Here is a 15,790-nt window from a genome sequence, read left to right as displayed (position 1 = left end):
ATATCAGTAGCTGGGGAGGAAAAGTAGTGTTTCCCTTTATCTTTAAGAGCTAAGAGACGATTTAAAGTCACTCCAAATGTCCACACCTCCCCCCGTGGATCTGCCTTGGGAAGAAGAGGAAACATTTCAAGCTCCTTCTTCCTTTATGATCTCCATATTTTGTTTCCTGCAGAAAGCATTGAATTACTTGAAGTCAGCGTATTTTCTTCTTTCCTTTGGATACTCACATTTAGGCTATATTTATCTATCTGATGACAAAAGTATCAGCCAAATAGACAAGGTTTACACACTATTCCATCATTCAAAAATACATTTTATTGATACATTTTGTTTTTTGCATCACCTACATTTCCCAGTAGGTTCTTTCCCCTCCCAAAGAGCCATTCCTTATAACAAAGAATGAGAAGAGTTTTGAAAAACTGTTAAGCAAACTAACCAACACATTGAAAAAGTTTGACATTATGTGCAACGTTCTCTCCTCTTCCTTTACAAAGAACAGGGTGGAGGGAAGAGAAAGAGGAGAAACGTGGTGGGGAGAAGGAAGGGGAGAAGTACTTCATCATTTAACTGAGAAACAAAGTTCAAAGGTAAACATTTAACTGTTGTACCAGAAGCGAGTGAGACACACCACAGAGTATAAGTTTTAAGTGGAGAATTTATTAGCCGGCGGCCATCGGGGTACGGCACCACAAATCAATGGCAAATGTGTTGGGGTGATGGCTTGGCTTATATAGGATATGGGGGTACAGAGTGGGGGGAGAAACAGGAACAAAGGTCCTGGCTGATCAAAAGATTCAGTCAGGTTATCGTACTAGTGGGATAATCTCATTTACATTCCTTGGTGGAGTCACGGAGTCTCAGGGATATCTCCCAGGAAGGGTCTGTCAAGTTATCTCTCAGTGGGATGGTCCTATCTATTGATATTCCTTGGAGGAGCCACGGAGTCCCAGGGATTTTGCTAAATGCCAAAGATATCTGAGTCCACTCTTTCTGGGGGTGCTTGTCAGTAGCTAGGGGTTTCTCAGGGGTTCCTAATTTTCCTTGTATTACATTACAGCTCATTTCTCAGTGTATTAAATCTTTTTCACATTTATATTTCTACAAGGAATTTTCTCCCCTTCCATTATCTCCCCTCCATTGAACATTAAAAAAAAATAAAAATAAAATCCCTCATAATAAATATGCGTAGTTCAGCAAAACAACTGCCTACGTTGGTCACGTCTAAAAATTTATGTCTCATTCTGCATTTTAATATCTCTCTGGCAGGAGGCATATGGAACGTTTCATCCTCAATCCTCTGTATTTGTGGCTTATCATTGCACTGGTCAAAGACTTTAGAATAAAGTCTTTCAAAGTTGCTTTTCTCTGTATATTGGTTTCCTAGTTTCTTCTGAAACTCTGTTTTGTCATTTCTTATGGCATAATAATATTCTATTACAATTCATATATCATAATTTGCTTATCTAATTCCCAATAGGTAGGCACTCTCTTATTTCACAGTTTGGGACTGCTGTGAAAAGAGATGTTTTAGAGTGGTGTACACACATACATATACACACACACACACACACACACACACAAAAGCACATATAGCCTTTTCTTCTTTCTTTGATTTCTTTGGGTTATAGGCCTAGGAGTGTAATTGCTAGGTCAAAGGGTATATAAAATTTAGTAACTTTTTGGACATAGTTACAAACTGCTTTCCAAAATAGCTAGCTCAATTCACGCATTCACCAAAAGTACATCAGTATGCCTTTTTTCCTCACAGCCCATCCAAGAAGTTTTATTTTTCATCATCTTTGTCAATCAAACCTGAGATTTGCTTTAATTTGTATTTTGCTAATGATTTTGAACATTTTTTCATATGATTGTTGATAGCTTGTATTTCTTCCTTTGACCATTTATCTACTGGGAAGTGGCTCTTAGTCATGTGCATTTGAATCAGTTACATCTTGGCTACGAAGTGTTTGTCAGAGAAGCTTGCTGCAAAGATTTTTTTCTTTCCTCCAGTTTCCCGTTTCCCTTCTAATTTTAACTGCATTATTTTGTTTGTGGAAAACCTTTTTCATTTTAAATAATCAGAATTGTCCTTTCTATCTTCTGTGTTCCTATCTCCTGTTTGAATATGAACTCTTCCCCTGTCTATAGATTTGAGAGGTAATTTCTTCCTTTCCCCCCTAATTTGCTTACAATGTCACTTTTGATGTCTAGGTCAGCTATCCATTTGGAGATTTTTTGGTATGTGGTGTTGATCTGTACCTAATTTCAGCCAAACTGTTTTCCATTTTCTCGTCAGTTTTTGTCATATAATGAGTTCTTGCCCAGTAGCTGTGGTTTTGATGTTTATCAATCATTGTGCTACAGCGTTAGTTTGCTTCTGTATGTTGTAATACCTAACCTGTTACACTAACCAACCTTTTTTTTAAACTAGTACCATATCATTTTAATGATTACTTTTTTTAGTATAGCTTGAGATCTAGTACTGATAGTCCCTTTCCTTCTCACTTTTTTCTGTTATTTCCCTTGAGATCTTTTGTTCCTCTATATGCTTTTTGTTATTTTTCATTACAAAAATATTTCCTTGGTAATTTGGGATGGCATCGAATAAAGAAATTCATTTTTTATGTTGGCTCGATCTACCCGTGAATGATTTAATATTTCCCCAGTTACTAAGTCTGTCTTTATTTCTACAAAGGATTTTGTAGTGCATTCTTATAGTGCCTGGCTGTGTCTTGGTAGATTCCCAAATATCGTATACCTTCTGCAGTTATTTTGAATGGAATTTCTCTATCTATTTCTATTAGGTTGTATTGGCCAATAACATAGATTATTTATGTGTATTTAGTTTATATCCTTCAACTAGAATGAAGTTATTAATAGTTCATAAAATTTTGCAAGAAACTTATCCCTTGACAATAAGAAAATATAATTATGAAGAACCAAAATGTCACAATAAGACCCCTCTTCCTGGTACATTTGTTTGAGAAGTCTCATCTTAAGAGCTCTTGACTTTACATATTTGACTATTTCCACCACCAAATCCAGCACATTTAAAAACTCTTCTGGAATAATCTTTGCTACCAGAGCCTCATGATATATGAAGCAATATTTTGAGCCTACATGTGGAAAACATTGTTTTACTTTTTTGAAATAAATCCTTGTAATCTTCCAGTCATTGCAGGTGCACTGTTTATGCAAACAGAAAGACAGTTTTCCCAAGACAGATAATTTTTCTCCAAGGTGCTGGAGATAGAATTATATGTATCTTATCCAGTTGACATTGAAGGTAATTCAGTGCATGAAAAGAATTGTTCAGTAATTGAATCTTCTTCAGCAAATCTGATATAACTTAGTAATTGACATTTTTTACTTATATCAGCTGAGTCATCGAGCTGTAGTGCAAATATTCAGCCATCACTCACTTTTCCCAGCTATATTCTTTTGAATATCTGAGAATCAATCCACTGAGAAACTGTAATTGACATTGGAGCCAGGGATATTTCTTTCTCAGTTGTCTTACCTAACATTATTGAATATTTCTGTTAAGGCAGGTAAAGTTAAATCCTCAGCCATGATAGAGGCTACATTTTCATTACTGTTATATTGACAACTATGTAGCTGGCTACTTATACCTTTTCAGTCGTAATTGCTCTTTTCCATAGATTTTATTTTATACTATGACAACAAATGACCAAAATAGTTTTTTTCTTTACCTAATACATGACCATGTTTAATATTCAAGTGTTTTTTCAAAACTTTACTAAGAACTATGCATTCACTGCTGGTTTTTTCCCCACATACCACACATTTGAGAATAGGATGTTTTATCAAATTCACTGTATCCACATCCAAACTATAAAAATTATCGTGGTTATAAAATGTAGCAAGGAACTGCATACCGTGTATGAATTATATGGACCTTCCAATTGTAATCAGTCTGTTCTCACTTTCATTATTGTTCCTTTCTGGCATTGACTCACCTTTTTGTATAATCAAAAGTTTATCCATATTAAATTTAGTCATTTTAAATTAATGTTATGTCAGGGAAAGGCTTTTCCCCTCAACTCAATTGATGTAGTTATAAAATGTAATTACAGATGATGAGGTTTCAGTGTGTTAACAAGGTGTTAACACCCTATTATCCCTTTACAAAGTCTGAACATCTCTTTACTGATTGAGTCATTAAGGGTGAAAAGTCGTTGGACAAATAAAAAATTAGCCATTTCCTTGCAAGACTTTAAATAGCTAAACCCTAGAGACAGGCAGTTTGAAATTGAAGAAAAACCTGACTCTCTTTACCATAGAAGAAAAGAGGGGGTTTTCTCTCTCCCTCCTCTCCCCCCATGTATACACATTGGCCATGGTTCCTGGCAGTGGAGCTACTTATCTAGAAAAGAAATAAACCACATTATCCAGCAGTTGGAGAATCAGTTTGAATTTGAGGTACAGCTGTGGGAGTAGAGATGCACTTCAGACAGATACATATATCAAGAGTCAGTCACTTGAGACTGGAAACAGCTTCAAGGATTGTGATCTCTGGTAGCCAAGAAGAGGGCCAGCTATAGACTTGAGAGAGAGCTAGGCCTGGGAATTGGAAAGGAGAAGACTCCAGGAACCCAGATGAGCAACCCACCCTGGGGAAAATTTTATGAGGACTTTACGGGAGGGAAAGAGCTTCTCGGCCTGCTAGTATCTGAGGAGAACACACAAGATCTTAACCATGTGTATTCCCTACACATATGCCTCCTTACTACTGTACTTTTAAGTTTGTGCCCACTATTCTCATCAATGCTGTGTGTACTTGTGTGTCCTGGATTTACAGAGAAGAGGGAATGTTTTGTAGCTATGGTTCTGACTATGCTATCTAAGGAAATGTTTTTTACTAAGAGAAAATTGTGTTTACTGGCTGACAGTTAATGGGAAGCACACTGGTAGGGGCTTATGAACTACAGTAGTAGGAGTCCTGGCCCACAGGGTACCCTAGAGTTTGGGGTAGTAATTGTCCTGCTGGGGACCTAATCTGTAAACCTATGAAAGTAAGTATAAATTTAGAAAAGTAGCAGTTATTGTTATAGGGAAACAGCATGTGCACAAACCCATCAACCCTCTCATAGTGTTACTGACTTAAATATTCAGTGCGCCATGAATTCCTTCTGGCAAAGCATATTGTGCCATGAACAGAAAAGTTACAGAGATTCAGTGTGGTAGGCACAGGTAAATACTTGTGAGTTTAATTAATTAAAAGAGAAACAAAATATAGGTCAATAGCTTGAGGAGATAGTAGGGTCAAGTGAATATTTTTTTAAATAGATGATAACTGGTTAGAGAAGGAGTAATTAGATAAGAAGAGACTGGAGAGAGAGAAAGAGAGAGAGAGAGAGAGAATTACCAATGATGGGAAGGAATGGAATCAAGGGTCTAAATAAGGGGTTACACTTGACGAGAGGGACCACTCTTTTCCTAGGAGACAAGAGTAAAAATGAAGATAATGTCAAAAATGTTAAAGTGTAGAGAAGGAGAAGGCTTTGGTGGATGGCCTCAGTTTTGTTGTTGTTTCTGAAGTGGGAGGCAAAGTTCTTTACTCTGAGACTACACAATATTATCAATACACACGTGACTCCTAAATCTATTTATCTGGCCCTAAAATCTCTCCTCAGCTTCACTCACAGGTCAACAATTGCCTATAGACCAGAATGAAATTAATTTTCTTCCCCCCAAACCTTTATGTCTTCCAAACTTTCTTACTTTAACTGAGGCTACGACCATTCCCCTCTAGTTATCGAGGTTCATAACTTTGGAGTAATTCTTGACTCTCTCTCTTTTTCATTCCCCATGTCTAGCAAGTTGCCAAGTATTGTCAGATCCACCTCCGCAATATCTCTAGCATCTGTCACCTGCCTCAATTTACATAACCATCACCTTAATTTATACCCTCATCATCTCTTGCCTGGACTACTGTATTAAGAGCCTCTTAATTGGCCTCCCTACTTGGAGAGGGGACTATCCCCTCTCCAATATATCTTATTCCCAGTTGCCAAAATAATCTTCTTAAAGCAAAGTCTGATCATGTTGCTTTCCTGCTCAAAAACCTTCTATGGCTCCTTATTGCCAAAAGGATAAAATACAGTCTCTTTGACCTAGCACTTAATACCCTCCACAAGCAGTCTAATTTGGCGGGAATGTAGATTGTATAAGAGGAAGTTGTGTGAAAACAACCAGGAAAGGCTGGAGCTACATTGTGAAGGGTTTTAAGTGCCACAAAGGGGGTTTGTATTTTATCCTAGAGACAGTAGGGAGTCACTGAAGCTTTTAAAGCAAGGGAGTGACATGGTCAGAGCTAAGTTTTTAGAATATTTGGCAGTTGTATAAAGGATGGATTGGAGAGGGGAGAGAATGGAAATCAAGGAGACAATGAGGAGGTTGTTGTAATAGTCGAGGTGAAAAATTATGAGGGTCTGAACAGAGAGGTGTTGTGAAGGTAGAATTGACAAGATTTGGCAGCTAACTCTGTTTGGTGGAGAAAGAATGAAGAGTTGAGGAGGTTTCTGAGCTTGCTAAACTGGATACCTGGAAAGGTGATTGGTCTTTAAAATCAAATGCTGCCTCAGTTTCCTCATCTACTGCCCACCTCCCTTTTCAATCTTGACCCCATCACTCAGTTGAAACTGCTCCCTCCAAGATTAGCAAGGATCTCTTCACTGCTCAACATGATGGCCTTTTCTCAGTCTTTATCCTAGGTAGGTTTCTCTGCACCCTTGAGGAACACCTATGTTTACAGGGCAGGAGATGGATAATGAACTAGAAAGACAGACTGAAAAAGAGGGGTCAAATAAAAGATGAACCATGAGAGAGCAGAATCAGGGAATGGAACCCAAGGGGAGAGAATATCCTGGAAGGTGGGAGTAGTCAACAATACTAAAAGCTACAGAGAACTCAAGCAAGCATGTGGCATGTGCCTCTGTGTTGGCTGCATAGGTACACCAGACAAGCCTGAGAGAAAGGAACCCCTGTCTCCTCTTAGGCTTGCTTTTGTATTTAGTTCACCAGGAAGCTATGTTATTAGTCCCCTGAGCCAATTAAGTCTGGAAGACAGTTTTAATAATGTTTAAGGAAAAACTAGCCTAGTCCACATGGCAGATATTGCCCCTACCATAACTCTGAATCATGGTGCCTCTGCAATAGATGGATTCATTGCTGCTCCCATGCCTGGGTTTATACTGTCTCTCCTAGTAAGAATACCCACTCCCTTTCTGCCTAAATCCTCTCTATCCCTCTAGACCTAACCTTTCACATATGAGAAGCTTTCTTAAATTATAGGTAGAAGCGAAATCTACTTCCTGTTGATCCACACTTCTTGGTTAGTTTTAGGCTTACATGTAAATGTTATGTAACCTCAGCTAGACTGCAAGCTCTCTGAAGGCAGAAATGACTTCTTATATTTCCCATAATGCTGAATACAATAGGGTGGGGGAACCAGTGATTTCTTCAGTATGGAGAAATCCCAGTGTAGAAATTCATTCTACTGTGCAGATCAGCAACACATCTAATAATTTATGGTCTTGGAGAGGCAGATTGACTATGGTCAAGCTACCATATTTCAGAGATGGGTGTCATCTCTAACCTTTAGTAGTGGGTATTTAGTAAACCTTGGGCAAGTCCTTTCACCTTAGTGGGTCTTGATTTAAAGACTTTGAAAACATAGTCCTTGGTGCTATTAAATGGTTCAACACCAGAAACGGATATGCTTTTATCGATGGAAATCACATTAAAGAAGAGGCATGACCATCTGCTTTGCTACTATACCCTAAGGACCATGGGACTTTCCCATCTGATTTGCTTCTGAAACCTTTACTATTATGTCTATTAGACTGTGAGCTCTTTGAGAACAAGGACTATCTTACTTTTCTGTTTGTATCCCAAGTGCTTAGCACAGTGTTTTGCAGGTAAGTCAATGCTTACTAAATGCTTTAGTCATTTATTCATTTCCTCATCCGTAGAAAGAGTGGGTTAGACAAGACTCCTTCTAAAGACCCTTCCAATTCTTGATCTGTAATCTTATGAATACTCTTTCACTGATTCTGTAGCATTTTCATTGTTTAATGTCCCCTTCTAGGTACTTTCTGTCTCCTTGGCTTCCTTGACATTGCTCCCTCCTGGTTCTCCTTTTAATGCCATTTTCGTGTGCTCCTTAAGTGTGGGTTTCCAAAGTTCTGTCCCATGTTCTCCTTAAACTCTCTTCCTTTGTGATCTCATGGCTTCAGTTATCACTTTATACAGATGACTCATAAATTCAGTACAGACTTCTCTCCTGAGTTCCAATACTGCATCTCCAACTGCCTGCTAAATATTACGTGGCTATCCCAACCAGGACCTCAGATGCAACGTGGCCAAAATTAAATTCACCCTTGTTCATTCTAAATCTTCCCTATCTATCATTTTGTGATTTCCCTATCTATTATTTTGTGATTTTCCCTATTATTTTGTTGAGGGCCCACCATCCTCCTAATCGCCCAGTTTTGAAATTGGACTCGTCTTTAACTCTGTCCTTCCACTCAACTCCCATATTTAACTATTTGCCTAATTCTGTCAAATATACCTCCCTAGTATATCTCATGTCCATTTCTCTTCTTCTAATCACAAGGACACCGTTGTAGTTCAAGCCTTTCACTTAGACTATCGTAATAGTCTACTGGTCTCCTTGGTTTCAGTTTCCCTCCTTGCCTATTCATCTTTCACTCTGCTGCCAAAATAATCTTCCTAGTACACAAATCTGACCACCCTCCTTGAAAATCTTTTTCCCCCTAGTGTTCTAGGTTCCCTAGTACCTATAGGATAAAAATAAAGATAAAATAAAAATAAAGTAATAAAATAATAATGATAAAATATAATAAATAATAATATAATATAATAAATATAAATAAGTATAATAAAGTATTTTAAAACAAAATAAAAATAAATCAAAAATAAAATAATATTTTTTTAAAAAATAAAATAAAAATAAAGAATTTTCATTCTGGCGTTTAAGACTTTTGCTTTCCCTACCCCCAATCAGGCTCTAATCTACCTCTCTAACTTGATTTTACTTTATCCCCCACTTCACATACTCTACATTCTAGCCAAATTGGACCACTGATCTTGCCTGCAGTCTTCCACTGACATATCTATTTAAACTGGTCCCCACTGCCTAGAATGTAGTTTCACCTCAACTCCACGAATTGAAGGATTTAAGGCCTACCTCAGTTGTCACCTTCTCCATGAAAACTTCCCTCATTCCCTTGGTTGAAAAGGATCTCTTCATCCTCTTGAATTTTTCCTAGAGTATCTTGTTTAGCTTCTTACGCTGGAATAGTGGAAAGAACATTGGACTTTTGAGTAGGAGAAGTCCAAGTTTCAATCCCATGTTAGTTGTACAAAGACAAGCAAATCATTCAAGTTCCCTGAGCTTCTGTTTCCTCATATGTAAAATATAAACAATCATAATATCTGCAGTACCTACCTCACGGGGTCGTTTTCAGGATCAAATGAGATAGTATATGTAAAGCCCTTAGAAAACGAAAGCACTATATATAAATGTCAGTTCTACCATTGCCTTGTATTATGTGTTTCTGTTTTCTTCTTCGGAACTTTGGCTGTAACACAGGAACCTCCTACAAGCTGTCTTATTAGCTCTTGATTGGCCCTTAATAAGTATTCTTTGAATTGAACTGAGTTGGATGCCTAATCATGATAGAATCTATTACCTCAGAGATCACTTAATCCAGTTCTTCCTGGGTTGTCAAATACTTGAGAGCAGGGTGTGTGCCCCTGTGTCGCCCCCAGAACCTAGTACATAAGCTGGTAGTCAGCGTTTGTTGAACAAATATTGACTAAACCAGGTAAGAGATGTCTTTGACCAAGGTCTGTCCAAATGCCTACTAGATGATCTGACACATCTCTCTCCCTCCAGGATATCAGTAGGTAAATAAGCATTTATTAAGTGCTTTCTATATGCCAGGCACTAAGCTTAGTTCTGGGAATGCAAAGAAAGACAAAAACAGTGCTCACATTCTAATGGAGGAAGAAAATATTCAAACAAGACATATATGTATAAATAGAAGGTAATCTCCAAAAGAAGATGCCAGGGCAAGGGGAAAGGGAAGGGCTTCCTACAGAAGATTTTATTTGAATTTTATTTGAATCTAGTAACACCAAGAAGCAGAGGTGAGGGAACAGAGATTCCAGACATTCAGGACAGCCATCATAAAGATGGAGTGTCCCAGGTGAGGGTAAACCAGTGTTATTGGATCATAGAGTGTGAGGAGATGATGATATAGACTGTAGAAGGATCACTTTGGCATCTGAATGGAGGATCATGGAATCTGGAAAGACTTAGCAGGTTGTTTACTGAAATAATCTAGGTGAAAGGTGAAGAAGGTCTATACTAGTGTGGTAGCTGTGTGAGTGGAAAGTAGGGGGAAGTACACAAGGATCTAAAGATAGAAATGATAGGATTTGACAAAAAACTAGATGAGTACAAGGGAGGAGTCAAGAAGGGTTTTGAGCCTGAGTGACGGGATAGATGACAGTCGATGCCCTGGATAGTAATAGGAAAGCTGAGAAGAAAAAAAAGATAATGAGTTCTATTTTGGACACATTAAATTTGAGATGCCCATGGAATGTCTGGTTTGAGATGCCTCAAAGGTGGTTGGTGATATAGGACTAATACTCAGAGGAGAGAGTGGGTGTGGAAGTCATGGAAGAGAAATAAGAATTGAATACCTGGGACCTGACAAAATCACCAACTGAGGTAATATAGAGGAAGAAGAGAAGAGGGTCTGGGGGGATAAGATGGTTAGGAGATTCAAATCAGAGAATGCAGAAAGTTTAAAAAAAAAGGCAGAGGATTGAAAAAAGGCCATTATGTCTTCCCAGGCTAACCCCCACCACCTTAAATTATGGTCGTCTTTCCAGCAGTCTCAGCTTTTAAGATACAAATAAAATTAGTTCATGCCTAATTCTCTGAGCCTCTGCCTCTGACCATTTTTGTTTAACGTGACACTTGAACAAGCACTTTGCTGCCCCTGTGTGGCTCTTTGTGGAAAAGGCAGACCTTCTCTCTTCTGCTCACAAGGCAGGGTCTAGGAACAAACCTATGTAGGTCAGAGTTATGGGGATCATGGTATTCAGACCAGGAAGGATTCTTAGAAGTCACCTACTCCATGTCCATCATTTTACAGTTGAAGAAACTGACGTGAAGTGACTTGGCTGAGATGTCACACATCATAGTGGAGCTGGGTCCTTTGGTGCCAAATCAAGAGTTCTTTCCACTCAACCTTGCTGCCTTTACTAGATCACTAGAGCTGAGCAGTAATTTAGAGGTGATCGAGGGTTCACCCAGGGCAAGGAATTTTCTGTAGACACTTTAGTTCGTTGGTGGTTGCCCCATCGTCCCAGCCCAGTCAAAGAGGACAAGGTGGAAGCCTGAGGCAAACTGAGCAAGTCTATTCTTTGGGAAGGGGCTGTTGTTACAAAGCTAGTGTTCAAAACACTCAAAAGAAATAAAAATGCTAATGGTCTTTTAGTGATAACAAAATTATTTAGCTAATAATTTCTTACATTATAAATAACTCACTGTAGGATTTACAAAGGTTTTCAGCCCAGTAACCCCATAAAGGTAAATAGTGGGAGTATCATTATCCCCACTTTACAGATGATTCAAAGAAGTTAGGTCACTCAGCTAATATGTGTCTAGAACTAGAAATTAATCCTAGGACACTGGATCATAAGATTTAGGAGGTAGGAGGAACCTTAATAAATAACCTGTTCAAATCTCCTTATTTTAACAATGATCTAACAATTCCGAAGAACCCATGATGAAAAATGTTATCTACCACCAGAAAGAGAACTGATGAGTGCAGATTGAAGCAGACATTTTCACTTCTTTTATTATTCTTGCTTTTTGTTTTGTTTTTTGTTGTTTTTTGCAATATGGCTAATATAGAAATATGTTTTATATGACTTCACATGTATAGTGGGTATGATATTGTTTGCCTTCTCAGTGGGTGGGAGTGGGGCTAGAGGGAGGGAGAGAATTTGGAACTCAAAATTTAAAATAAAATGAATGTTAAAAGTAAATAAATAAATGATTTTTCGAAAGGAGAAAAAACCAAATCTCCTTATTTTATAGAAGCTGAGGCCCAGAGTTGAAGTGACTTGCCCAAGGTTATACAGGTGAGAGAGCTGGGATTTCCAACAGATTCTCTTGGCTTCAAATCTAGTGCTCTTTCCAGGTCTTCTAAGTACAGAGCTCTCAAATATATCATACTGCTTCTCCAGAAAAAAATGCACTAAATATAAAGGAAAATGTATTTATTTCAGCGTGGGGGTCCATAGCCTTCTTCTTTGCCACCATCACCCCTCCTCCCCACCAGGGACAGTTGCTAAATCTTGTGGGTATGACCTTGGTAATGTAGCCCTACCCCCACTTCCCCCTCTCACCTCCACCATATCTTCATGTAGCAGAGTCTTCCTGACAGCAGCACCCTCTCAAGCCAGTCTTGGTGAATACAGCAAAACCTGTAGATGATGAGAATTTGTGAGGGTACACACTCTGTGTAGATAAGTCCAGCCTAGGAGACGAATCTAAATAAAAGATTCCTCAGTCTATCTCAGGCCAGCTGGTTGCCAGTCCAGGATCTTCCTTCCATCACCTCCCTTCTCTTTCTTATTCATAGAACTATAGATCTGGAGCTAGAAGGGACCTTCGAGGTCATCAGGGCCAACCTTATTTCATGGATGAAGACACTTAGGTCCAGAGAGGTTAAATTAATTGTCCCAAGGCCACACACATATTAAACAGCAGAGCAGATCTAGGTCTTCTGTTGGGGTTCCTGCCCCAATTTTAAAAGCACATCCATATCTCTGCCAATCACAGCATCCTTTGGTCCCTGTGTTGATAACAATTCGTTTGACTGTGTGATATATTACAGTTTCTCTACTTTGTCTCTTGTGTTTCTGCTTTTCCTGATCATGGTTGAATGCCTTTTCCTAGTTACCTGAGCAGTACATCTTTGTGATATGTCAAAAAGGGGACCTGGGGACTGGGGTCTGGGGTCTGGTTCTGGCTCTGCCACCAACTGTGTGACAGGTGACGCATCATTTGACCTCTCTCTGAGACTCAGGTCTCTGCCTTGGGAGGGACTAGATACAGGGATGAGAAAGTGAAATTTTCTAAGGTCCCTTCCAACCGTAATTTATAATTCTATCCTTTCTATCTATAATTTCTATCCTTTACCTACTCCTTCTCTAGGATTAACTACTGCCTTCAGGTACCTCTGGCTACCGCGGGAGTAACTCTTTCCTAGTGCCCAAAATCAAACATTATCTCTTTACCATCTGTTCTTTCCTTGTCTTTTCTTTTCTCTACCAGCTGAGTTTCCCTTTGATCTGTGGTTTACTGGGACCCAGGACGGTTCTATCTCTCCTGGAGGAGCCAGATAAGCATCTCTTATCCACCATTAGCAATCAAACCTTAGTAATAATTATCTAGAGTAATCAGGTGTATAAATATATATTTAAGAATGATGTAGTCCTGGGGCAGCTAGGTGGTGCAGTGAGTAAAACATGGGCCCTGGAGTCAGGAGGACCTGAGTTCAAATCTCACCTCAGACACTTGACACACTAGCTGTGTGACCTTGGGCAAGTCACTTAACCTCAATTGCCCTGTCTTCCCCCCTCCAAAAAATTTTTAAAAAAGAGTGGTGTAGTCCTATAAACAGTCAAGATCCTGGGAGTATGGTCAGCTATCAATCAACCAGCACATTGACCCCCCTATGTTATTTTATCACTGTCGTGGGCCCTTATCTAGGAATATTCTGTCAGTTCATCTCTGGCTTAGCTACCCCCATTAGGAGCCATTCCCCTTCCTTTTTAGTTCATGTTGCTTCATTTACTTACCTTCACTAAAGGTCATAATATTCGCAGTTTAATTACATTAGCAAATGTATAATAAAAACAAAAGCATTAATCATTATAGGAAACAAACTACACATTCCCTTGGATCCCTGGATCTAGGTCCTTTCAGTCTCCCAACAAAAGCATGGAAGCAGGGGAGAGAACAACTTAAAAGTTTAGTGTCTTATAGGCTTCTCTCCTCCCTGTGCATGTGACAGGAATTATACACAGTTCATGACTGACTTAGAACACTTTGGAAACTCTGGTGATTCTCATGGTCACAACAGCAAGGGCCAACAGGAATGAGAGGATCAATCTTTCATGGTCCTGGGAACTCTGCTAGAGTCTGCTTTAGGCTCCTTCTCTGTTCCTGTCACTCCAGCACTGAAAAAAGGCACTACTCAAATGCCCCATGGGTACCCATCACAAAACTATCATCACCCCAGGCAGGGGAACGGGCATGCCTATCTGTCAGACCCATTTGCCATTCTCTCTCTCAATTACTCTCTTTCACCTTCAGAATTTCTGTGCACAATACTTTCCATTCATATGACATCTACACCGTCAGGTTGCCTCGCAAGTCTGCTCACCCACTCCAAGTCCATGCTGAGGCAGCCGCCTAGTTCTGTCTCTGACTCTCTCCAGCTGGGAAGTATATGCAAACCATTTCCATATTTATATAGTGCTTCAGAGTCACTTTCTTTACAATAACCCACTTGAATAGGTTTTATAGATTTAGAAATTGAGGTAATGAGAAATTAAATTATTTACCTATGGTCATATATGTCAAGATATTAGGAGACACCTCATTTTCCAGAGTGAAGACCCAGCAAGCAAGCTGAACTTGGCATAACAACAATCCTTTGTACTCACCCTCTGGCAAAATCACATAATTATTGTACTGCTTTGACCAGCACCAGGTATTCTCTGAGAATGGACAAGCACGGGACAAGCTCAGATGAGTTCTGGTTATGAAGCCCCACTACGAATCAAACTTGCCACGTTGTTGCTGTCATCCCTCAGTGTCGGGCTACAGCTCACAGCAAAGCCATTGCTCTGAGAATTGAGATCTCCCCACACTGCCTCGGGTCCCCCCACTAGGGTTGGGGCACTGGCACATGTGTCTAATCTGCCTCCTTGCTTGCAAGCTGTTTCCCTCACTTCTCTTTGATTCCTGACTCTTCTGTCTCTAGGCTGCTCTGTTCAGCTGCAGCCATCCACAGGTTAGAGACTGGTTCGGTCCGACTGACACATAGCTAGTAAGGGAAAAACCAGGACTTGGTTCAGAACCAAGTTCGGAGCTCTTTCCATCCTCATCTCTCTTGTAACTAAATAAGATATCAGCATGATTGTACACCACTGATCCCAGAGATTGGCACTGGCCATGGCAGGCTATTTGGTTATACTAGGAATGTTGGAGTCTAAACTACAAATGGGTTTGTAAGGACCATGGTAAGCAAGGTGAAGAATATTGGGTGACAAAGATTCTTCGAGATAATCCTGGGAAGGTAAGTATGAATGAATGCTTGATAATGACAAGAGCAGGAATAGGGAAAGGTGAGAAGAGTGGAAGAAGGGTACCTCTTAGATACATCATTAAGATAGAAATAGAGAGGGGGGAGAAAAAGATGAGTATGGAATGAAAAAAGGAAGGAGAAGGCTGATGAGGTCAGTTAGTCAACAGGTAAGTATTTAATTTGATTCAACAAGCATTTTTTTAAAAATCAGTTTTATTGGTGTCTTTTGTTTTTACATAACAATTAATTCTGGAAATATTCCACTCCCCTCCAGATTGAGCCCTCCCTTATAACAGAGAAAAACATGTGAAAACACATCCATCCCAGTGACCATGTCTGGC

This window comes from Trichosurus vulpecula, chromosome 5 (genome assembly GCF_011100635.1).
Source record: "Trichosurus vulpecula isolate mTriVul1 chromosome 5, mTriVul1.pri, whole genome shotgun sequence".
NCBI classification, from domain to species: domain Eukaryota; kingdom Metazoa; phylum Chordata; class Mammalia; order Diprotodontia; family Phalangeridae; genus Trichosurus; species Trichosurus vulpecula.
Note: the sequence above shows the minus strand (reverse complement) of the source record.